This window comes from Odocoileus virginianus, chromosome 16 (assembly GCF_023699985.2).
Source record: "Odocoileus virginianus isolate 20LAN1187 ecotype Illinois chromosome 16, Ovbor_1.2, whole genome shotgun sequence".
Lineage (NCBI taxonomy): Eukaryota > Metazoa > Chordata > Mammalia > Artiodactyla > Cervidae > Odocoileus > Odocoileus virginianus.
In genome coordinates this window covers 16442142-16468227 of record NC_069689.1, presented here as the reverse complement: position 1 = coordinate 16468227, position 26086 = coordinate 16442142, and the positions used below count along the sequence as shown (strand labels likewise).

General features: G+C 49.0%; 1 protein-coding gene across 5 annotated transcripts in view; it reads right to left on the bottom strand.

Annotated features, from left to right (window-relative positions):
* Positions 1-26086, bottom strand: part of CLMN (calmin) — a 123421-nt gene that overhangs the window by 43727 nt on the left and 53608 nt on the right. The window lies entirely within an intron of this gene.

Below are 26086 nucleotides of genomic sequence, written 5' to 3'. Positions count from 1 at the left end.
GGTGCCACACCCCTGCCGCAGAAATGGGTCAGAAGAGCTGGGATGGAGGAGAGGAGGGGAAGTCAGGGACTAGGAACTGGGAGGGGGCTCGGCAATGTGTGGCGGAAAGAATTTGACAGTCCTGGCTTGGACTCTGAGCCTGGTCACCTCCAGCTTTGTGCCCTTGGGCCAGTCGCCTGTCCCCATATCTGATCTGCCCGTGAAGATAAGGCTGGCTCACCACCAGGCCACAGTGAGACTGACCTGTGACCCTGCAGGTCAAGCTCGACAGTTTCTGGCACGATGGCTGCTCCTTTTTCTCTTCTTTGCAGCTATTATTTTCAGAGCCAGGGAATACTTTGCACTCTCCCCTCCCCACTCCTGGGGCAGGGGAGTTCTGCACAGCTCTAGTGAGGTGGGAGGGCGCCAACTAGACACAGATTTCTCCTCCCCGAGGACAGCATTCCCCACCACCGCCTCCCAAATAGGTTTTGAAGGTAAGATCATCCTTTTCAAGGGTTATTACCATCTGTCTGCCCAGAACTAATTGTGTCCTGGACACTTTGTTTCCAACAATCTTTAAACCTGACATCACCTTGCAAAGTAGAAACTAGTATCTTACAGATAAACACCAAGGGGCTCAGAGAAGTAGCCTGACTTGCCTTGGGCATCAGTTGGAGAGAGACAGAACCAAGCATCTGTCTATCCATCCCTCATCAGCCAGCACCCTAGAATTGGAAGACTTGGGTTTGAATTCCAACTCTTCCAAAAACTATGACAAAGGCATCTGCAGTGTTGATGAAGACGATTGTAAAAAATATTTACTGAGCACTTGCTACATGGCAGGTACCCAACTATGCACTTTACACAGATTCATTGACTTAATCCTTCCTACAACCCTCTCAGGGAGGGGCTATTATACCTTCAAGGTGGGGAAACCAGGGCACTTGCCCAGCATCATGCAATTAGTAAGGGTATGGTTCCCATTTTGCAGATGAAGAAATCAAGGATCAGAGAACGAATAGGCCCCAAAATTGGGACTTGGAACTAGAGCCGGTGCTTTCCCATTCTCTCCCAGGTTCTGTGGCATCAGCCGGCTTGATGCCCGGGGACCTGAAGGAAGTTTCTGTGACCAGCGGTGGCACCTGTGCCTCAGTCTGGGTCTGGGAGCCCCGTGGACCGTGGCAGCAGCCCCCGTTGCTGAAGCTGCTACGTCTCTCAGGAAGCTTCCTGGAAACGTCGGAGCCAGATGACTCCTAAATTACTAAGTTCTGGATTTCAACTCATTGGAAGAACATATCACATATGCTTAAAACCATTTCACATTTCTTTAGCAATAAGAAAATGAGAGGCAATTTATCTCCTGGCAGAGAAAAAAAAAAGGCTACAGTTTTTTCTAACGACGACTGTGGTTCTTTTTTTTTCCTCCCAGCCTCATTATTAGGTAGATAGTGGTGCCCATAAATCAAATTTTAATATTGTGCCTTTCAATCTTTTTAATTGAAGAGCCAGCAGACAGTAATTATACACATAACTGCTTCTCTCTCATACTCCTTCTTCTCTGTAAGGGAAGGTCACTGGCTAGCAGGCATCAGGTTGAAAGATCTCCTTCCAGCAAACTGTTTTGTGGGTGGAGAAGGGAGGGAGAAAGGAAAAGAAGCTGATGGCAATGAGGCAGGAAGGGCCATGAGTTACAGAGTCTCAGAACTTTCCAGAATACAGGAGAGCTTTCTGCCGCTGCAGGTTTTCCCATAGTGTGGGTCTCCCCCAGTTTTGTGTCTTTCTCGCTGTGGATAAACATGGGCGGTTTCTGGTTTTTCACTGTGTGGAGCAGGGCAGTAACCAGCTCCAGGTACAAGCACCCCAGTATGTGAGTCTCTGTGCACAAACGTGTGAATATATTCCTTACGCTTGACGACTCCAAGTGGAACTGCTGGGTCTTAGTAGTAGGCACATTTAAAAATTTAATAGCTACTTCCAAATGGCCCTCCCAAAAGGCTGCCCCAGTTTATACCTTCACCCCCACCTGTCTTTAAACAAGTTTATGGGGACTGTAAAGTATTTACACACACATTCAAACACTCAGGCTGGTTTCTCCATATGGCTTCAGAGAGAGCAAAGTCTGTCTCCTGAAACAGAAGTGCATTCAGTGAAAGCCTAAGAGAACCAGGCGTAGGCTGTTAGTTTAACTGTGCGGAAGGGTGCAAATGAGGAAGTGGGTGTCTGTTAGTCTATATATATGGCTCATCATTCTGCCTGCCCACCCACCTATCTGTCCATCCATTCACCCATCCACCCATCAGTCTGTCTGTCCATCCATCCCTCCATCCACCCACCCACCCACCAGGCCAGCCAGCCAGCCATCCACTCATCCATCCATCCATCCACTCATCCATCTATTCATCCAGCCAGCCAGCCTCCCAGCTGATATTTATTCGGTGATTACTACTTGCTGGGAACCATGCCCAAGCCTGTGGGCAAAATCACAGATGAAGAATTAAGCATTCATGGAACCTGCACCCCAAGAATTACAGCCAAGGAGGAGAGAAAACACGGACGCCGCAAGGCACACAAGCAAGGAAAAGTGAATTAGAAATTTCACGGGCTGCCGGGTTCGGAGGAGGTGATTTCAGACTCCACAGGGGACTCCTCTGGGGGCCCTAAGAGGATCCCCCATAGACGTGGGACACAGAGGGGATCCCGAAAGGCAAAGACAGCATTTTAGCCCACCCTGATCCACAGCCAACCTCTGGGTGGCTTCACTGCCAAGGTCCGTGGGTGATTCGGGCACAAATCAACTTTCAGAGCGAAGGGGAGCCACAGGACAGCATGGTGATGCCTGAAGACACCAGGGGACCAAGAAACTCAGTCACAAATAGCAAACGGTCCCAACCCAAAATAGGGTACAGAGACCGTATTTTCTGTACCTGAAACTGGGACACGCCACTCAGGACACAGGTGATGGAGTGAGAGAATTGAGCCTGCCCCAGAAGGCCCAGCTGAGAGCCACACGCCCTTAGGCCATTCTCTGTGTGACCTTAGACAAGGTCAGAACTTTCCGAACACCTCTGTCTCAGCTTCCCCTCTCCAGGAAGGGGGAAACTGTGCCTCCCTCACCGGGACGCCCTGAAGACCAAATGGGGCCTGCCTGCAGGGCGCCCCCAACAGTTGTTACAGAAAGGCTGCCCCCCTCCCCCCACCGCATGCCCTCGAGGTATTTCGTCTGGTGTCTGGACACATAAGCCTGATGCCCTTTCAGGGCCTTCTCCATTTCCAAGTACCCACCCCCATCCCACAGGCTTTTTCTCCTTCTGGCTTGCCAAGACTCTATAAACTTTATATAGTTTCCATAAATCCAACGGCCCCTTTTTTCCACGGCACCTATCACGTTGTAAAGGTGTAGGAAACCATTTCTCAAGAAGGGTCTGGCCTTCTCGAGCAGTGTTTGTGGGGCCTGGTGTGGGTTTACTGGACAACAACAGCGTCGTAACAGCACTGTAAAATCGCCATCTTGGCTCTGCCTGGCCAGCCAGGGTGCCCGTGCGCGGAACAGGGCGGAGAGGCAGGGTGGGGCTCTAGGAACAGGGACTAGAGGGGCGGCTCAGCCTTCTCTCTCGAGCCCACCGTCCCAAATTCCCAGGCATGACTTTGGCCCCGGCTTTGCCAAGAACAGGCCATTTGAAAACAGGAGGTGTGACATTCCTTCCTTCTCGATGGCAGGCTCAGGAGTTGGACACCACAGAAAAGAGAGATGCAGGCTCTGGGAATTAAAACATCACTTACACTTGTGGCCTTCTTGCCGTAGGTCCACATTTCCCCCAAGTCTACTTCCTACACAGTTAATATTTCCTCTATAATAGTCTGCTCTTCCCTGCCCATGGGAAAGACTTGATGACTTTATCTGTTGAGGAAAATTATATGCCCATTATATATATTTAAAAAAATTAAAACAATATAGAAAAGTACAGAGAAATAGATCTCAAACCTCTTGAAATCTCATTACACCCAGGGATCACCGCTATAGACTTTTTAATGTCCATCCTCTTAGAACTACACACACACATACACACACACATGCTCAGAGTTAATCCACGTGGGTGCTCTTGTACACAATTGCAACGTGATCACCTAAAGACTCAGTATTTGTCAAAGCACGGCTCAGGGATCCCTAATATCAAGAGCTTCTGATATTAAGAGCATGTGAGAGTCAACATGCTAATTCCTGGACCTGAGCCAAGACCTACTGGGTCACACTCTCTGGGACTGGGGCCTGGGCATCTGAATTGAATCAGCTCGGGGGTGATGACAGGACACAGCTGGAGAACTGGGGCCTTCCTGGGAAGAGACAAGTGACATAATTCCTTGATCATCTTGGGGCAGAGTAGAGACAGCAGTAGGACATTTCCTGTGGAGGAGAAAGAGCCAGCATTCTGGAGCCAGGCCCATGGGCACCACCCCAGACCCTGAGATGTCGCGGGCTGGCCCTGATCGATAAGTGCGATAATGCTTATAACGGCAGCAGTAACAAGAGTCCTTTCCTGCTTTGTCAAAAATGCTCTTCCTGATGATGCTTTAAGTCGCTAATTTCATACAGCTGCTCTGATACATCTAAGAGATGAACTGGAGCTCACCTAGGAGGACCGCAGACCGGAATCCCACAGGGGAGGCTGAGCCTTTGACGTCCATCCCGAGGGGGCGGCTGGGAGCCCTTGTTTCCAGCTTCAAGGGCGCTGCCTGGGTGGGAGGAGGGAGGCGGCTGGGATGGACGAGCTGTGGCCGCATCTCCAGAAACTCAAAGCCCTCGCCCAGGGCCGGGCCCAGCACGTGTGCTGAACAAATGCAGCCTGGGTGTTACTGCTCACCTCTGACAAGCTGCTGAACTCTTCTGAAGTTGAGTTTCTTTTCTGTACTATGCCGCCGCCACTCCCCCCAACCCTGACCAAATGAAAAGATGATGCCTCTGTGTGTGTGTGTGTGTGTGTGTGTGTGCTGGGGACACAGAGGAGCTCAGTGAACAGACTCACCCCTTCTCATCATTCATAGCACCCCAGGGACACAAACGCGGACCCCACAGACAGCTTTCTACAGAGATGGAGAGTGGCCGCCCGCGTGACAGGCGGTGGCCCTCTGTCCCCAGAGTGGGAAGGTCTCTGAGGGCCCCACTCACCCCTCTCTGTCCAGCAGGCTGGGGTGGGCAGGGCAGCTGGAGGCCCTGTGCTTTTCAAGCTTTGCTCCTGTGGGGTTGGAGGCCGGTCGGCAGGAACCTGGCCTGCATTGGCTCCCACACCCCAGGCCTTGTTTGCTGCAAAACCCAGGTCTGTCCAGAGGGCCATCTCCGCTCCAGGGGAAGTCACAGCCCCACTGGTGACAGTCTTGAGGGGTTCCTCCAATAGCAGACAGGTCCAGAAACCTTTTGCCCAACCTCATATGAGTGACATCCTAAGACACTTTTCATTCACTATCCCATTTTGGTCTGAACTGACTTCCTACACTGGATGGGAAACCCACTCTCCTTGTCAAATATCCTTCTTTTTCTCCATGGCTCAGACCCCTTCTCATCCTAAGTAACCATCCCTGCCCACCCCCACCCTCCCACCCCCCATCACCTTGGCTCCCTTGAGCTGTGCCAATTCTCTCCATCAGCTGGGAGAGACACATCCCTCTCTCTCTCTCAGCTGGACTGCCATCAGACTACACCAGGGCACCCACTGCCCCATGGACATCACACAGAGAAGGCAGCTCTCGGGGGCCCCTGCCTGCCCCCCTGCCCAGCAAGGACCCCCGGGAGCCCCCGGCTGCTCCTAGAAGGGGCGCCCCCCTCCTCCATTGTGGTTTCATTCCTTCCCCCATCTTTCAACACCTCCCAGAAACACAACCTCATTACATGGCCCCATGCTGGTTCACTTGAGAAATAAAACTCAGAAACAAATTAAACGGCAATTTCTTTTCAAACAGCAGAGGAGCCAGGCTTCAGGAATACCAGGCCAGCAGCCTTCGGTTCCGACTCCTGGGGGCCACTTCCCCCATCGGCTCTGGCGGTGGTAAAGCCAAGGCCTCCATGTGGTTTGCGCTGTCAGCGGTGATTTTGCATTTAATTTCCTTTGTTTTTCCTCCCCCAATGTTTGCTCTGACCCAGGTCCCTTTTATCGAGACTTTGGTAATAAAATGTAAAACCCTCCTTGGGACCACAGGCTGAGGAAGCCTGCAACTCCTACCAAACAGTATGCGGGGGCTGGCCGGCTGAGTGGGCAGGGGCCCCTCACTGTCTCTCTGCCTCCTCCATCGCCTTTGTCCCTGGTGCGGCCAGCGATGCTCCGATGGGCATCAGAGCCAAGAGCAACTCCTGGCTCCAGCTGGCGCAAACCGGTGGTCTCCCCAGTTTGCGCCCAGAGAGACTCCCAATAAAACTGCCAAGCTCATTCGAACCAGGGACTTAAATCCAACTCTCTCACAGGTCCCAGAGGCCACCAATTAACATACCACGTCCTGCCCTGCCATGCCCCTGCTTCTCAGCTGCTCTAAAACACATAACCCAGGGCTCCAAAGAGCTAGTCCCAATTACACACCAAATTAAGTTTTAAGCTATATGTGTGTATATATATATATTCACGACTGGTGCCTGTAACTGAAATAAAAAAAAAATAAACCCACTCTAGCTTTTTCTGTGAGTGATTCTGTCTAACCTCAGTGCTCAACCTTGGCCCACCTTGATTTACGATAGATGACGCCAGCCCGTCATAAAAACCAAGGTTGGGAAAAAGGATTTTAACACCCACCCAGATGGGCAGGCCAGGTGACATGACCAAGCCAGGCAGACTGCCCAGAAGCATCCAGCTGAATCGGAGACGGAGGTTTAAGTGGTATCCGACACCTTAGATTGTTTATACACTACACACCTATCCAGGAAGCAAAAGGCCTGATGCTTACACCCAACCATGGAAAATAAGAATGCGGACTTCGTCCTCACAGGATTCCTCTGCCAGAGCCCACAGAGAAAGATGGGGGGTGGGGGAGAGATTAAGGAAGGGAAGGAAGAGGGAAACATATTCTTTTCCCATTCTACGGAGACGGTGATTCCTGGGACCTGAACTCGCCCCTGTGGCTAACATTTCTGCAGCCTCTTCCAACACAGTGAGACACACTCTGCATCCATCACTGAATTCTCACAGCAACGCTGATGGGTGAGCAGTGGTGCTTCCCTTGTAGATGGGGAAACTGAGTCTCAGAGAAGGGGAAATGACCTGCCTAGGATCCTGGGGGCACAGCTGAGGAAGAGGCTAGCCTGGTGGCTGTGAGCCAGCATCCTCTCTATGGCACCTCTCTGGGGTGGCGGATCCCCTTCCAAGCAAACATCTTATTGAAGAATCTTCAGGAAGAATAGCTTTCACACCCTGGTGAGCTCCACAGCAGAATACAGGCTGACCTCCTGGTGTTTTGCTCCCAAACTGAGTTTAATGGGCTCAGTGGCAAAGAATCCGCCTGCAATGCAGGAGCCACAGGAACATGGGTTCGATCCCTGGAAGACCGCCTGGAAGAGGACATGGCAACCCACTCCAGTATTCTTGCCTGGAGAATCCCATGGACAGAGGAGCCTGGTGAGCTACAGTCCAAAGGGCTGCAGAGAGTCAGACATGATTGAAGCAACTTAGCAATAACAATTAGCTTAACTTCTTGGGTTCAGCTATTTTTAAAAAAGGAGATTATACTGATACACATGACCTTGATTTGTATTTTGAAGCACACTTGTCTTTAATAAAGCTCCACACTCACCCTTCAAATGCCAGTGTTTTTATGTCCGTGCAAAGGCCAATCATCTGGGAGACGCTCTAGAATTAAGGTGACCAGCTGTCCTGGTTTGCCCTGGACCGAGGAGGATCCAGGGACCCAGGACCACCAGCGCTAAGACTGGGAAAGTCCAAGGGAAACCAGGAGGAGCTGGTCATTCCAGGCAGTAGACAGGGTGCTGTGTTCTGGACAGCAGGGCGGGAGGGGACAGCTGCTGGGGCGGGGAAAGAGGGCAGAAGGCCCTGGGAGCCACATGAGAGGCAAAGACAGTGTAACGCAAGGTGAGTAATATTTGCTTTAAATGCCAGGGAGAGGGGCTTCCCTGGTGGCACAGTGGATAAGAACCTGCTTGCCAATGCATGGGACATGGGTTCAGTCCCTGATGGGGAAAGGTCCCACATGTCTCGGAGCAACTAAGCCTGTACTCCACAACTATTCAACCTGTGCTCCACAGCCTGAGAGCCACAGCTATGGAGCCCAGGTCCCACAACTACTGAAGCCCACGTGCCCTGGAGCTCTTGTTCTGCAGCAAGAGAAACTACTGCGCAGAGAAGGCTGTGCACCACAACTAGGGAAAAGCCTGGCACCGCCAAAAAACTGCCAGGGACAGAACAAACCCCGAAAGTCCCATTTACACCTTTCACCTGCCAACGAAAACTGACACTGGCGTGAATTTAAATTCCTACCCTGAGCAGAAGAAGTAACACTGAAAACGACGATGGAGAAAGACAAGAGGTGTCAACTTCTCCCGGAGCTGGAAGTGTCCCCAACACTTCACGTTAATTATTAGCCTGAGAGGCAAGAGGCTGCCAAGGTGACAAACACAAATGCTTCACACACCTCGGGTTCCTCTTTGAAATGCACGTGCTTGAAAACAGATAAAAGTTATCTACATATACAAACCATCTAAATGTACACGCTTGCACATACCCATGTGTGTGTGTGCATGCTTGAGTGTGTATACACACACACACCCCGAGGTAATGTGGATCACCCTCAACCTTCTTCAGGGACTTTTAGTTCCCAGGGTCACTGGAGGAATTTTGGCATTACATGTCTCCCTTATGCCATAGCCGTGATGGTCCAGCACTCCAGGACTGCACTCTGACACTGAGGTCAAGGTCAGATCATTCACACTGGGTAGAAACCCTGTGGAATGGCAGATTCCAGTTCTGTAATCTGACAAAGGGCTTCTCTGCTGGCTTGGACAGTAAAGAATCTGCCTGCAATGCGGGACCCAATTCAATTCCTGGGTCAGGAAGGAAATGGCAACCCACTCCAGTATTCTTGCCTGGGAAATCCCGTGGAGAGAGGAACCTGGCAGGCCATAGTCCATGAGGCTGCAAAGAGTCAGACATGACTGAGCAACTAACACTTTCATTTTCACTAATCTCACAAAACCCCACTGAGACTAGACTCCTGACGCTCAACCCTGGCTACACAGGCCAGTCACCTGGGGATCTGGATGCCTGGGCTCTGCTCCAGACTAACTGAATTGGAATCCCTGGGGGCGGGCCCAGGCATCTGCATTTTTAAAGCTCCCAAGGTGATCCTGATGCTGAGCCAAGGCTGAGAACTATTGCTCCCTGCTAGGAGTTGGCAAATTTTTCTTGTCAAGGGCCAGATAGTAAATGTTTTAGACTTTGCAGGCCATATGGTCTTCAGCAACTAGTCAGCTCTGCGGTGGTGCTGGAAACTGGCCAAGGTGATACACAAATGGTCATGGCTGTGTTCCAATAAAACTTTATTTATAAGAACAGCCAGTGGGCTGCAGCTTGCCAAGCCCTGCTTGAGAGTTCACAAGCCTCTGCAAGATTTGCCTGATTTAAGCAGCCATTCTAGACCTTGCTGGTGGCCATACCCCTCATGTGCCTGGGTGCTCAGTCACTTGGACGTGTCCGACTCTGCGACTGTAGGCCGCCAGGCTCCTCTGTCCATGGGATTCTCCAGGCAAGAATACTGGAGTGGGTTGCTATTTCCTCCTCCAGGGGATCTTCCTGACCCAAGGATCAAACCCATGCCTCCTGTGTCTCCTTGTATTGGCAGGCAGATTCTTTACCACTGAGTCACCTAAGAAACCCATACCCTTCACAGCCCAACTTTTAAGTCAGTTTCGGGCTTCAGGAGCAGGGGGTTGTTTGCATTCTGCTTACTGTTAAACTGGCTTTCCTGGTGGCTCAGATTCAGGTTAAGAATCTGCCTGCAATGTAGGAACTCTGGGTTCAATTCCTGAGTCAGGGAAATCCCCTGGAGAAGGAAATGGCAACCTACTCCAGTACTCCTGCCTGGGAAATCCCATAGACAGAGAAGCCTGGCAGGTTACATTTCATGGGGTCACAAAGAGTTGGACATGACTGAGCGACTAACACTTTTACTTTACTGTTATAAGAAAAAGCAAACAGCAGTGGCAGTGTGGATGGGACAGAAAATAGATGGGAATTAAAAGCACTTAAAAAAAAAAAAAACAAAAACACTGAGTATTTGGTCCCTACAAGTCAGAGAAAGCCACTTGGGTTTTCTCCTCCCATCACCAAAACTAACAAGGAAAATCACATGTGGGGCAACCAGATTTTAAAGTCATGCTTGCCTTTATTTTCCTTCTTCAGCAGCTGGCCTTTTGCAAATCAGGTTCTATCACCTTGCCTCTCCCTCCTCATCCCCTGCTAAATATCCACTTTGTCTGAAGAATCCAAGGGAGCAAGCATGGAGCAGAAAAACAACTCCACACAATCATTTCTTTCTTCTTCTTTTGTAAAGTTTAAATGGGAACAAGTTTAAAGAAATCAGTAGGCTTAAACGATAACAGGTTTAAAGAAATCAAACAGAGCTACCTGTAGGTAAAATTTCTTAGTAGATTAAATTTTGTCCAAGGTGAACAATCCCCCACCTACCCATTTTCTTAGCATCACAAGGAACCCAGAATTATTTTGCCCATCAGCGAGCTTGGCAGCCCATGTTCTGCATAGAGAGGCTATTAAATACCAAGAATAGGACTTCCCTAGTGGCCCAGTGGTTAATCCACCTGCAGGGGACACACGTTCTATCCCTGGTCTGGGAAGATTCTACATGCCAAGCAGCAACCAAGCCCATGTCACAGCTACTGAGCCTTGAGCCCCAGGGCCCGTGTTCTCTAACAAGAGAAGGCACGGCAGTGAGAAGCCTATACACCACAACTAGAAAAAGCACCTGCAGCAATAAAGACCCAGGGCACCCAAAAATAAAACAAATACGTAAAAAAAAAAAAAAAATACCAGGAGCAGCTTCTCATTCAATCTTGCCATCGAGGCAATTATCCAGCATCTACTTGAATGCCTCCCAGGATGAGGTGCTCAGTACATCTCCAAGATCAGGCTTCCATGATCCCAGAGCTTGTCTTATGGAAAAGGGGAAAGTTCAGTGGGTACAAGTGAGGAGCCAGAGGATGACAGGTTTCGGTTTGGTGTCAGGAAGCGAGGCCATCAGAGCTCACCAACTGTGGGATGGGATACCTAGAGAGCCCAAACACTCCCAGTTCTTCAAATCTTAACCTTTTAGAGAAAAACTAAAAACACACAGATATTCTGAGATTCTGGCCAGGAAGCCCTGGTAAATGTATTTTCAGGCTCTTGGAAAATCTGATGAGCTGGAGGAAGGTTTTGCTACCTCGCCTGAAAACTACTGCGATTCCTCCAACCAGATACACCATGAAGACCAGTCCTTGGCACAGGTTGCTTATGGGGTGAATTTTTATTTGAAAACGAATTTGTACATTTATGCAGGAGAGGAAAACACTCTAATCTGCTAAAAGAGGGGCCACATCCTATCACTAACAGATTCTTGAACAGGTTCTTACACAAAGGGGCAGGCACCACAACAAATATTCAGGGTTTCCACTTTAGTGGGGCGGGGGCGAGGGACAGGAATCTCATAACCAGTTCACTTCTCCACTTTTCTGTCGGAAAATACTTCCTTACACCCTAAAAATCAGGGAGTTAATTTTGACTGCTTGAGAGTCCCTTGGACTGTAAGGAGATCCAACCAGTCCATCCTAAAGGAAATCAGTCCTGGGTGTTCATTGGAAGGACTGATGTTGAAGCTGAAACTCCAATATTTTGGCCACCTGATGAGAAGAGCTGACTCATTTGAAAAGACACTGATTCTGGGAAAGACTGAAGGCAGGAGGAGAAGGGGACGACAGAGGATGAGACGGTTAGATGGCATCACCGACTGAATGGACGTGAGTTTGGGTAAACTCTGGGAGTTGGTGACAGACAGGGAGGCCTGGTGTGCTGCGGTTCATGGGGTCACAAAGAGTCGGACACAACTTAGCAGCTGAACTGAACTGAATTGAATTTTGGCTGCGCTGCATCTTTGCTGCTGCACATCAGCTCTCTCCAGTTATGGCGCTTGGGATCCTCATAGAGGTGGCTTCTCTTGTTGCAGAGCACGGGCTTCAGGGCGGGCAGACTTCAGTTGCAGCTTGAGGGCTCTAGAGCTCAGGCTCCATAGTTGTGGTGCCCACGCTTAGCTGCTCCATGCCCTGTGGAGTCTTCCCAGACCAGGAATAGAACTCATGTCCCTTGCATTGGCAGGTGGATTCTTAGCCACTGGACCACCAGGGAAGCCCTATTCCTTAACCGTGAAGGCCAAGTTTAACAAATGAGTGGAACCATGGCCTGCATATCTGGATATTAACTTTCCCCTGGGGTCAATTTTCACAAAAATATTGCAGTTGTCCTCAGTATCTTCGAGGATTTGATTCCAGGACCCCAGTGCATAAGAAAATTCATGGATGCTCAAGTCCCTTATATAAAACAGTGCAGTATTTGCAGATAACCTAAACATACCATCCCATGTACTTTAAATCATCTTTAAATTACCACTGAGACCTAATAATGTAAATGCTATGTAAATAGTTGCCCCCATGGCAAACTCAAGTTTTGCTTTTTGAAACTTTCAGGAAATTTTTTGAGAATATTTTTTATCTGAATCCACAGATACAAAAATTGTAGATACTGAGGGCCAGCTGAATTTGATACAGATTCTTCTGTTTATAAACTTTTAAACTTTATTTTGTGGATCAGATAAATTACTTTACATGTTTTTGGTCAAAGAAATGAATGAATGGACAGACACATGAACGAGTGAACTAATAAGTAGAGTGGTTGCTACATGATTGCCACCCTCCTCACCCCACCCATGCCTGGTGTATAAGTTGAGACGCTTCTTGAATGAATGAATGAATAAATGAATGAGTGAATCAATCCATCAGTGGAAAACCCACCTACTAGTCTACTCATTACATCCGGCCTCTGAAACTACCAGGCTCATCCTGACACAGCCTGGATCTCTCACTTCTCAGTGGTGACCTCTCCAATCTGTCCGTCTAACCTTACCAGTGCAGCTCTAGAAACAAAAACTAGGTCATCTCCTTTTTCGTACCTGCCATTCCTGCTCACAGTATGGCCAGGTCGTTGATGTAAGCTACAGTCTCCTGGTGGAATCTATGGGATGGAACCCAGAAAGCCTAGATAAAGATACCCAGGAGTCAGTATGGGGACCAACCCGGGTATGTGCTGGCCCAAGGGACTTGTGACCGTCCGTCTCTGATAGGACAGGTTACAATGGCTCATTGGTGAGAGTCGAATTCTGATTTCTCCCGTGTTCAGGAATCAAGAGGACCAGTCTGACTGGAAAAGGATCACCATCTGCACACAGCAGTCAAGAGCCACATCTGGCCCAGGTTAAGCACCTCCGCACTTAGGTTAAATGAATGGCCAATCAAGATGCTGTGTCTAAGAATATTTTCAAATAAAAACAACAACAATGATGACAAAACGCTGCATCTAACTGCCCCTCAGGAAGAAAAGGGGCACTGTGCCACGACACTACTGTGCATGAACTCATCTTCCTGACCCTTAAGAATTCCTGGTGTCTGCTTTTTATTACCGAAACTGCCACCGTTTCCAGGCTCACTATGTGCCCCGAGCTAGGAAGCCCCCATCTCTTCTCTCTGACCTGCGACCCTAAGGGACAGGTACCATCATTGTGGCAGGCACGCCGGAGTGCTCTGCAGGGCCCCCCCTGATACGAAGATGCCCCTCCCTGGTCATCAGTCCAGGTGGTAAAGGCAGGGGACCCTGGAAGCCAATGACACAGCTACTGGATCAGGGTTGGGCCCGAGCTCCTTCTTAGGAATCAAAATGGGTCTGACTACAGTCTGATTGGCCCTGTGAATGCAGCAAGTGGCACGGGGGCCAATCACTGCCACTCGGACTGGAGAGCCGACAGATCAATCGGGAAGAAAGAGAGACAGAGAGACGAGAGATGGGGTGGGAAAGATGGAGAGGCAGAAAGCATGCAAAGGAGAGCTCTGGCCTGGCCTGTGCCTGAGGCCCTGCTACACACACCCTGGCCTCTGTATTCGGTGGGACTCCTGCACTTATTTCTTAAAGCAAACACAGCTTTTTAGCTTAATCATGCTCTCATGGGTTTCTGTTGATCGCAATGAAACCATCCCCCTTAATTTCTTCATCAAGCAAACTACAAACTCAAAGAGAGAGATGGAGGGAAAACTGTAGATGAAGCAAAGCTTAAGGGACACCCACCAATTGTCATGTATGGCCTTTATTCAGATCCTGATTCAAATAAATAGTCTTTAAAATAAAATAATGGTATTCTGAAAGTTCAGACACATAACTAAGATAAATTCTTAGAAGATTATAAAATGCCAAAATTAGGGCAAGAAGAAATATAAATTTAAATAAACTAAATATTAAGGGACTTCCCTGACAGTCCAGTGGTTAAGACTTCACCTTCCATTGTAGGGGGTGCAGGTTTAATCCCTGGTCAGGAAGCTAAGATCCCACATGACTAGCAGCCAAAAAACACAAAACAGAAGCAATAGTGTAACCAATTCAATACAGAATTTTAAAATGGTCCACATCAACAAAATATATTTTTTTTAATGTTTAAAAAATAAAATCAACAACAACCAGTCCTTAACTCAAACATTCCCAATTCCCATTTTACAGATGGACTAACTGAGGCAGGGACAAAACTCGTCAGTAACAGAGCCAGTTTTCATACCCAGGTCTGGTCCCAGAACCTGTGTCCCACCCAGCACACTGGTCACACCGCCTCTGACCTCAACCTTGACCAGGACACCAGCCAGCACCGCCACTCCCAGACTTCGCAGTAAACCAGGACAGAACTCATTAGCAGAACTATTCTAAGTCCTTCCAATTTAGGTCACTCACTCCTGCTGCACCGTGGGTCACCTTGGCGGGTTCCTCTGCACAGGGATGCTTGCTTTCTGAGGCTGTGCTATGAGCGGTTTCATATATCTTATCAGTTTTCCCACGTTAAACCACAGCTTCTGCCAGAGAAGAACCCTATCTTCAAAGCCTAAAACCTATCAAAGAGTTTCCCTGGAGAAGTAAGCCTGGAAGTGGAGAGATCTGGGGAAGGAGACTACGAATATTATTTCAAGCTTGTTCTGTATATTTAATTTTTAAAACGATGTGCACACATGCGATAGACATTTTAAGCTTGACTTCAAAACATTTGCTATGCCCCCAACTCTGGGGATAGCATAATCTTTTTTCATCTTTTATCCCTAATATCATTGGGAGAAATGTTTACAAATGTCCTACCTAACAAAAGAGTTTTCTGTTGGTAAAATGAATAGACACCTATAACAGGAAAAAAAAATAGAAAATAAAATAGAAAGAAAAAAAATTCACGGATTCAGTTATTCCAAGGCAAGCTTCCTTTTATTCTTTCTCTATGTATTTTTTTATTTTGCTTGCTTGTTTGAACATAATGCTGACCATGTTATATTTACAATGTGGTATTCTGTGGGGTGGGTACTTGCAGTTTGCCTGCCCAATATCTTTTCTAACCTTTCCTGAATGTCAGCAGTAGAAGCTGTCATTTTTATTATCACCACCAGGCTTGCTCCTTCTCCGTCACTGCGTATTGGCTGTGTTGGGAGAGAGGGCAAAGAGCTTGTCTTTTAGTTTACAGGTAGAAAGATCCAGACAGACATAGTCAAACCTGATGGGTAACTGGCACAGCTCTTCATGATCCTGGATTTTGGTTCAGTTGGTAAAGAATTTGCCTGCAATGTGGGAGACTTGGGTTTGATCCCTAGGTTGGGAAGATCCCTTACAGAAGGATCCCTTAGAGAAGGAAATGGGAACCAACTCCAGTATTCTGACCTGGAGAATTCCATGAACTGTATAGTCAATGGGGTCACAAAGAGTCAGACACAACTGAGCTACTTTCACTCACTTCAAAGAGGGTGAAACTTTCTGAGTTTCCCTTGGGAACGTTCTGATAAGGAATATTCACATGAGTCCTGAGACAGAAATCAGATGTGTATGAATGGTGGGAAGCCAAAGGGGTGGACTGCAGCAGACACAAGTAGTCACCACCCCAATCAATACTCATCCTTCCCTTCTTCTCAACTACCAGAATCCTAATCTTGAGCCATCAATCTGCCTCCTTTAAAAATGACCATTTCCCAGCATCCCTTGCAGCCCAGGGGAGTCATGTGACAAAGCTTGGCCAATGAAGTGGAAGAGAAAGTTAGGAGGTGGGGTTTCCAGGAATGCTCTGTAAAAGGGAGCAGAGAGGGCTGGAGTTTACTTTTCCTTTAATCCTTTGGCTTCCAGTCATGAAGCTGTGAAGCTGAAACACATAAGAGCCGCTGCTCAGAGTGACTGAGCAGTGAACAGAAGCAGCTGGTTCCTTAATGCCTCTACTGGGTCCCAACATGCTCCAAGCTGCTGATCTCCAGGCTTCACCGTATGAGATAAATAAATTCTATTTGATGAAATCACTCTAAGTTGTTTTCTTGTTACTTGCAGCTCAATGCGATCTTAACTCATGGAATACACACCGTCTGATATGATATGATAAACCCAACATAAACTCTTCAACGCTTACTCGACTATATCCCTATGGTTGGAGAGTGAGGTTAGTTCCAATTATTTTGGCTGCTATAAATATTTCAGTAATAAGCACGTCTATGCATAAGCACCTGTGGGTCCTCACATTTCTATAGCACTTTACAATCTGCAAAACTCTTTCATGTCCATTCTCTCATGAAGCCAGAGATAAGTGATTCAAGACAGGATGACTCAGGGGCAAGTTACAGGCACCAAATTTCCCATGATGTCTCCTCTCTCCTTTATGTTTCCCCCAACATCTAAGTTTTGTTCAAAGAGCCATCCAACTTCGCTGAATAGTGGCTGATGAGTCCAAGTGAGAAACAAGAAACAAGTAAAAACTGTGAAGAGCTAGGGGCGTGTTGCCCAGGTTCTAAAACCCTGCAGATTAACTCTATTGGAGGTCACCCTGTGAAGCCAGGAAGTCTATCTCTAACTGCATGGTGCAAAGAACCAATGACCACAACAGATTAAGGCATACGGGCGGCTCAGGAATATTGTATATTGCTTGGGGCCTTTGAACAACACTGGTGGGGGGTGGGGGGACAAAAAACCCAGAGAGGATAACCAATGTGTGCATGTCGGGTGGGCTGGAGGAGCAGCGTGGGGCGGGGGGTACTGGGAAGGTATTAGAAAAGGTGGCAGAGACTGTGAGATCTTGAAAAGGCATTAGGAGAGGGCTGGTTCTTAAAAATACAGGAAATCTGCTCCAGGGACCACCTGGAACCATCACCCCCTCTAACCTCGAGCTTTCCTGAGGCACTTTTTATTTCCCATGTGGTACATGCATTTGGCATCTGCACGTAGCCATCCCACGTGGTGGGGGCGGTGGGGGAGGGGGAAGTACTGAAGGGCCAAAGACAACGTCCGTCTTCGTTCTTAGATGGTGATCATAAAACCACCACCTGCCATCGTGCATTTGGAAAAAGCTTGGCACCTTTGCCCTTGATGTCAGTTTTGTGGATGAGGTCCAATCACTCTGGCTGTAAAGTGAATCCCTGTATTCTCATGGACCAACCCTATAAAATCAGAGATGCAGTAAAAAAGACTCATCTCCCAATCAAGTGGTCTTTGCACTTTTTACAACACATTTGTTCCCTACATGTCCAATCCAGAATGTCTTCAACTTTATATAACAGACCTCACTTATTACAGAACAAGGACTTGACACCCTGGCATTAAAATCACAAAGATCATCTCTTACCCTCGACTGTGAGAACCAGGACCCTACGTGTATTGAGTTCTGGACTCTGTGCTGGCCACCTGTGAGGTGTGAGTATTGTGAGTGTTAATATCCCCATTTTATAAATGAGGAAACGGAGGCTCAGAGAGGTGGGGAATTCTGTGTTCAGGGTCACAGAGGAAGGGGAAAAAAAGGACTTTTAAATGTCTTAACTAATGTGCTCTGATTTCTAGAGCGAGGGGTGTCACAGAGAAAATTGCTGGCTCTTTGTTGGGGAGGGGTCGCCTCCTCCCTCCTTTCAATCACTTCTTTCATAAAAGGAGCAGCTGGAACTCTTCTGGGCCTGGTGGTTTTCCGAGACATTCCTTTCGTTTTGCTTATTCTCAAAGCTGCAGGCCACGTTCTAAACGCAGGTCCAAGGACTGGGGCCAGACCATGGGGTCTTCACGCAGAGAAGAGTTTCTGCCCTCGGCCCCTGCCGAGGGGAAGGATTAGCAGGCAAAGTCCAACTTGATTGAAAAATAACTTCCCTCCTGGCCGCTTTATGGCTTCGCACCCCTTCCTCTCGGCTCTGGCTGAGTCTGGCCCCAAGACCGCTGGACTCAGGGTGGTCCTTCCTTCTCCAAGGGACCGGAAATTACTAAAGGAGCACCAGAGGGTTGCTGAGCGGCCCACATGAAGTCGGGCAGCAACTTACTCATGCTTTTTAAAACAAGTTTAAAAATGAAGGCAGTGAACACGCAGGGCCCAAGGCATTCTGGTTCCACCATGTATCAGCTCTGCACTGCTGAGCAAGATGACCCTTCCCTCACGGGTCCCATCTGCAAAGTAGGGGGCAGTCCCCAACACTGGAGGGTTGGCATGAGGAAGCAGTGAGAGCAGGTATTTATAGAATGCTTAGAACTTAACATGTGGCAGTGATGCAGATGGTACAGCCCAGCCCGGGGACAGGGTGAGCACTTTCACATCCATCAGGTCAGTCAAAGCCTGACAAAGGCGGCTTCCCTGGTGGCTCAGATGGTAAAGAATCTGCCTGCAGTGCAGGAGACCTGGGTTCGATCTCTGAGTCAGGAAGATCCCCTGGAGAAGGAAATGGCAACCCACTCCAGTATTCTTGCCTGGAGAATCCCATGGACAGAGGAGCCTGGCGGGCTACGGTCCACGGGGACCCAAGGAGTCGGACACGACTGAGCAGCTAACACTTTCACTTTCACGAGAACTTGACAGGTGGCAGTGATGGCAGATGAGACAGCCCAGCCCTGGGACAGGCTGAGAACGTCTACGTCCATCAGGTCAGTCAAAGCTAGTTCCTGCCATCACTTCTGAGAAGTACAGAAATCTGGCTTTGGCCAAAGACAGGTCTGGCATTTGCTCTTGCCTTCTGGGAAGTGACCTGTGCCATTCAGAGGGAGTGTCTTTGTTTAGGCTGGGGCTGACCACGCTAGAGAGACCACTAGTGTGACCTGGGATGGGGGCTGTGAGTCAGACAGTATCAGTGGGCCTGGAGACTGAGTGCAACCACGTGGGCCATCCATCAATCTATTGATCAGTTGATCATGCTGATGAACCAAAGCCCCAGGAAAAACTCCGGGCACTGAAGCTGCCATGAGCTCCCCAGTGGGTGTCGTCTGGGTGTGTTGTTTCACGTCAGCGCCGGGAGGGGGATGTGAGTGGAGCTCTGTGGCTTTCTAAGACACGATCAAACCTGAGGCTGGTCTGAGAAGCCCTCCAACTTGCAGTTAGTATTGGAAATAAGGGTGCTCTCCAGGCAACTTCCCCAACACCACCCCTTCTGAGTTTCATGTCCTCTGGGACCTCCAACCACCCAAATTAGAAACAACAAAGTGGAGGGCATTTCAGATGCAATCTCATGGGCACCTCAGTCTCCACATCTGTAAAATGGGACCCATAGCGCCTACCTTTCCAGGTTGTGAGTTTCCCAGGGTCTCACCATGTGGGAGCAAGAAGAACCCAGGCTTCAACTCCACGGCCCAAGCCCTCTGCACTCAGCCATCCTACCTCTCAGGGGCAGAGGTCAGCGTGGGGATGAGCCAGGCCCACCTTCAGAAGGAGGTCCCACACATATGGAAAATGCCAGTTTCTACACATTTTTTTTTTTAATCACATCTACAAATATGGATCAAGTCTCACCTACATGCTGGGAGACGGAGGACAGTATCATCTGACTTGCCTGGTCAAGTCACGATCACAGTTCTATTAACACGGCTGCCCAGGCCTGGGTTCTGATGAACAGCACCCAGATGGCAATGAAGGAGCCTGGGATCTGCAGGCAGAACATCCCCACTGCAGGCTGACGCCCTCACAGAGGCAGATTTGAGAACCGCTGTCGAGACAGAGAGGGCCTGGATTCCTGCCTCTGGCAACACCACCACTGGGCAGGTCTCAAGTTCTGGGTCTTAGTTTTTCCATCTGCACAATGGGGATGATGGTCACAGCTGTGCTTTCCCTCTTGTGGAACAGGTGTGAGGATGCCCTGCTGGGACAGGCCTGGTGTTGAGACCCGGGAGCCACAGCCACCCCCAAAGAGGAGCAGCCTGGAGGACATAACATGCAGCGAGACAGATGGCTCTGCTACAAGGCTTGCTACAAACACGACTCAGAGCCAGTGCTGTGGACAGGTTAGGGGACAATCTGAGTACAATCTGAATTCTGTATTTGCTGATGCACAATTTTGTCTTTGAGAAACGCTAGATGTATAGAGAAAGCTACACCCAGTTGATCGGAGTCAAAGAGAGCCACGTAGGACTACACAACACACACACACACACGCACGCGCCCGCACACACACACACACACACACGCACGCGCCCGCACACACATTCCTGTGTGCATACTTCAAACATCTACCAGCTCCCTTGGGCCACAGACTGTGCTTTGAGCCATGCCGATCACCTATAATGCTACAACCTGCAATGGGCTGACTTGGGTCCCCCCACAAAATTCATATATTGAAGTCCTAACTCCTCCCCCCACACTCCAAATGTGACCATATTTGGAGATGGGGTCCTTCAAGAGGTGATTAAGTTAAAAGGAGGCCGGAAGGGCGACCCTGGTCCAATCTGACTGGCGTCCTAAGAACAGGAGGTTCGGACACACGGAGACCAGGGCAGTGCGTGCACAGGGGGAGACCCTGTGAGGACACAGCGAGAAGACCGCCATCGGAGCAGCAGGAGGAAGAGGCCTCACCAGGCGCCGAATCTGCTGGCACCTGGACCTCAGGCTTCTGGCCTCCGGAACCGTGAGAACCAAATCCCTGCTGTTTATAAGTCACCCAGCTCCTGGCATTTTGCTCCAGCAGCTCAGACTTCCCAAGACATGCCTCTAGTCCTATTTTCCTTCATTTCTATTTTTTTATGAGTTAGAGACTTTATGCGTTTTAGTGGTTTTTCTGGTGTATCTTTTAAAAAATTCATTTTTATTGGTGAATAGTCACTTTGCAATGTTGTGTTAGCTTCTACTTGTACAGAAAAATAGACAACTAATGAGAACCTGTTGTGTAGCACAGAGAACTCCACCTAATGCACTGTGGTAAAATAAATGGGAAGAAAGCCCAAAACAGACAGGATGCATGTGTAATATGGCCAATTCTTTAGTGTTCTTTTAAACTAAAGTATGTTTGATTCACAATGTTGTGTCACTTTCTGCCATATAGCAAAGTGACTCAGTTATACATGTATATACATTCTATTTTTATATTCTTTTCCATTATGGGTTTATCTCAGGATATTGAATATAGTTCCCTGTGCTATGCATTAGGGCATTGTTGTTCAGGAGTACATATGTTATAGCAGAACTGATTGTACTATACTCTGCATTTCACCTAAATGACCTATTTTAACCTCAAGTCTTTTAATCCCATGAGGCAAGTAAGTAAGTGAAAGTCGCTCAGTCGTGTCCAACTCTTTGTGACCCCATGGATGATACAAGTCCATGGAGTTCTCTAGGCCAGAGTACTGGAGTAGGTAGCCGTTCCCTTCTCCAGGGCATCTTCCCAACCCAAGGACTGAACCCAGGTCTCCTGCATTGTGGGTGGATTCTTTACCAGCTGAGCCACAAGGGAAGCCCAAGGCAAATACTATGATTATCCCCATTTTACAGACAAGAAAACTGAGGCACAGCAAGGGTAAATAAGTTGCCTTCAGTCACACAGCTGACAAGTGGGCAGAACTGCAATCTGGGCCCAGGAGGTCAGGATCCAGAGCCCAGGTTCTGGACTAAGGGACATACGGCGGTTACACAGACCAAGGCAGTTACACGGATGGCCTTCGGGGGAGCGAGGCCCCCAGACCTTCCTCCCCGCAGGCACCCTCCACTGAGTCCCCACCACCCACTCCTCCACACCGGTCAGGAAGGTCCTCACGGAGCTCCCACACTGTATTAAGCCAAATTCGACTGACAAAAGAACTATACCTGCTTCTTGAGTGCTCAGCGGGAAGGAGCTTTCTCCTGGTGGTGTCAGGCACAGTGAATCTTGCCTGAGGAAATGGCAACCAGGGTCTTTGTGATTCAACAGAGTACTGCCTGGCTTCACGCTTAGAAAACATTTTCTTGATGAGTTCGGTGGCTCCCTGGGAAAGCCCTAGAGCATGCCTCACCTGCCATGCCCCCAGGCGGGCATGTGGCAAGTGGTGGCATGTACCCAGTGAGGGCTCAACACCTCTCTTCCATCTCATTTAAATGTCACTCACTCAAGACACTGAAATGACCAGGTGTCTCCTGGCTGGACCTTCCTTCACGTGTTCATTTCAGAATGAAACTGATCAGTGCACTGGACACATAATGGGCGTCTGTGTTGACGGGAGAGAAAAACTCCCCAAAACAAATGGGGCTTGGCCAGCACCCCACCGGCACAGAGAAACTCAATGCCAGGAGAAGGACTCTCGTGCTGAAGGCAGCATCCACTCAGAAACTTCCCAGGTCGCCGGGGAGCTGAAGCAGGAACCTGGAGGTCCCAGGTCAGCAGAAAGGGAAGGGGGAGGAGGGGCCTTCCCTGCAGGAGGACAGAGAAGACTGGGGCCTCACCCATAACAAAGGGGCGGTTCTGAGACCCGTCAGCCCCCAGCTCCTGGCAGGGGGAAAGGGGCAAAAACGGGGACGGCGGGCTTCCCTGGCGGCTCAGTGGTGGAGAATCCGCCTGCGTGCAGGAGACACGGGTTCCATCCCTGGTCCCAGAAGATCCCACGTGCAGCGGAGCAACTAGCCTGTGCACCTCAACTACTGAGCTCGTGCCCAGGAACCACAACCACGGAGCCCCCGCTCCACAACAAGAGAAGTCACAGCAAGAAGCCCTCACGTCATAACTGGAGAGCAGCGCCCCCTGCCGCCCCCTGGTCTGAGAAGACCCAGCGCAGCCAATAAAAAAAAAAAATTAATAAATAAAATTATTCTACAAAGTAGGGGGGAAGGCTTGGGGAGAGAGCCATGAATGCCACCCAAGGGGTTCCTTTGGACCAAATACACAACAAGGTCATTATTCCTGTGGATTTCCTTGAATTAGAACGTGCGATCTTTCATCCTGGGTTGCAGGACGCCAATTAGAATCTGAGAAGTAAACCAAGGCTGAGGCGAGAGGAAAACAGATGATTTATGCTTTGCTCACCCAATGAAACAATTGTCGGGGACCTGCTGCCAGCTGCGTCTAGACGAGGAGCTATTTGTTACCGCTTTCATTCGCTTTTCCCTCTCTGTCCTACTCGAGTAATAGATTCTAAGTCATTCTCTTGGTTGTGAAGGATGCCAACTGTAAATAAGGCATCCATTCATTGACAAAGACCCAGCAGGAGCCACTGAAAATGTTTTGCTAATAGAGTAACTATGTGCATAAGTGTTTAAAATATTGGAACACACCTCATTAATTCAAATTAGTCTCTTCCAATTCACTGGCATCACTTCATGGCGGGTGAGGGAGAAGAGAGCTAACATTTCTGGAGTCAGGCAGTCGGCTGAGTCCTCACCATCATCCTGTTTAATTTTCCCAACGATGGTGCGTTCAAACTCTGTTTCAAACTCTTTTGGAGACTGCCCTCTCGCTCCTCCTGCCCCCGCAACATGGCTCTAAGGGGTGTGGAGCCACCTTGTTCTGACCCTCTCTGCTCAGTTTTTGAGTTGGCCAAAGAGTTTGTCAGTTCACTCGCTCAGTCGTGTCCGACTCTTTGCAACCCCATGGACTGCAGAACGTCAGGCCCCCCTGACCATCACTGACTCCTGGAGTTGACTCAGACTCATGCCCATTGAGTCAGTGACACCATCCAACTATCTCATCCTCTGTCGTTCCTTCTCCTCCCGCCTCCAATGTTTCCCAGCATCGGGGTCTTTTCAAATGAGTCAGTTCTTTGCATCAGGTGGCCAAAGTATTGGAGTTTCAGCTTCAACATCAGTCCTTCCAATGAACATTCAAGGCTGATTTCCTTTAGGATGGACTGGCTGGATCTCCTTGCAGTCCAAGGGACTCTTAAGAGTCTTCTCCAACACCACAGTTCAAAAGCATCAACTCTTCAGGGCTCAGCAAACAAACTCTTTGGCCAGCAGATTGGCTTAGAGGCCATGGGAGGCCAGCTCTACCCGTGAGCTACTTCCCTGGGGACTCTGGACTTGGGGCCACAGAGCACATTGAGGATGCCCCTCCCATGACTGAAGCGGTGACGTATTAACTTGGCTGATTGAGGAGACGTCCCAAGATGGTGGAGGAACAGACAGGGAGACCACCTTCTTCCCCACAAACGCATCAAAAGACCATCTGCACATGGAACAACTTTCACAGAACAACCTCTGAAGGCCGGCGGAGGACCCCAGATGTCCAGAAAAGCAAACCAATCTCCTCGGAAGGAGGCAGGGCAAAGGATAAAGATGAAAAGGGGAACAAAGGATTTTGGAACGGGGACCTGTCATGGGGTGGGAGTCGTGGAGAAGTTCCCACACAACAGGAAACCCTCTCACAGGTGAGGTCAGTGGGGAGCTTAGGAACCCCAGAGGGAAGCATAAAAAATCAAAACTGAGAAAATTCACCATAGCGACTGCATCAAATGGCAATTACCAGCCATGAAGTGGCAGTCATATCCTCCTGCAGCCAGTAGGGGCTGGGTGCAGAGGTTCAGGGTGCATGGGTTAGGCCTCAGGGAACGGATCGGAGTTGAATGCCATAAACCTGGGGGCTCATGGACAGCACGTTTCCCACTCGGTGGAGAAAGCTGGTCTAGAGCAGAAGGGAGACTTAGTCAAAATGCAGAGAAGAACAAAACAGTTGGTGGCACTCAAGTCCTGGATTCCTCTCCTCCTGGGGCTCAGCCTCAACCCGACCTTGCCAGTGGCGGGTCTGGCTCCTCTTTCTTGAAATCCAAAAGCACTCTCCTGTACATGTACACAATGGAATATTACTCAGCCATTAAAAAGAATTCATTTGAATCAGTTCTAATGAGATGGATGAAACTGGAGCCCATTATACAGAGTGAAGTAAGCCAGAAAGATAAAGACCAATACAGTATACTAACGCATATATATGGAATTTAAAAAGATGGTAACGATAACCCAATATGCAAAACAGAAAAAGACACACAGATGTACAGAACAGACTTTGGGACTCTGTGGGAGAAGGCGAGGGTGGGATGTTCTGAGAGAATAGCACTGAAACAAGTATACTATCAAGGGTGAAACAGATCACCAGCCCAGGTTGGATGCATGAGACAAGTGCTCAGGGCTGGTGCACTGGGAAGACCCAGAGGGATGGGATGGGCAGGGAGGCGGGAGGGGGGATCGGGATGGGGAACACATGTAAATCCATGGCTGATTCATGTCAATGTGTGGCAAAAACCACTACAATATTGTAAGGTAATTAGCCTCCAACTAATAAAAATAAATGGAAAAAAACAAAACAAAACAAAAGCAGTCTCCTTCCCTTTTGTGCACAGATTCGTTCCAGTTAGGCTTCTGTCACTTGCCACCAACAGTCCTAACAGGCAGGTCTTATCATCACCATCTCACCAATGAAGAAATGAGGCTTGGACGCATGCAAGAGTTCCAGAACTAGAATTTGATCCCCAAATCACTTCCTGTCTTCCATGTACCTGTGGGTATGTGCAGTAGAAAGAACAGTCTCCATGCCTGACCCTTCCTGTTGAAATGTGGGCGACTCCCAGAGTTAAGGATATAAAGGCATCATCAGGGGGCTGTGGAGGTACTATCCGCTCCA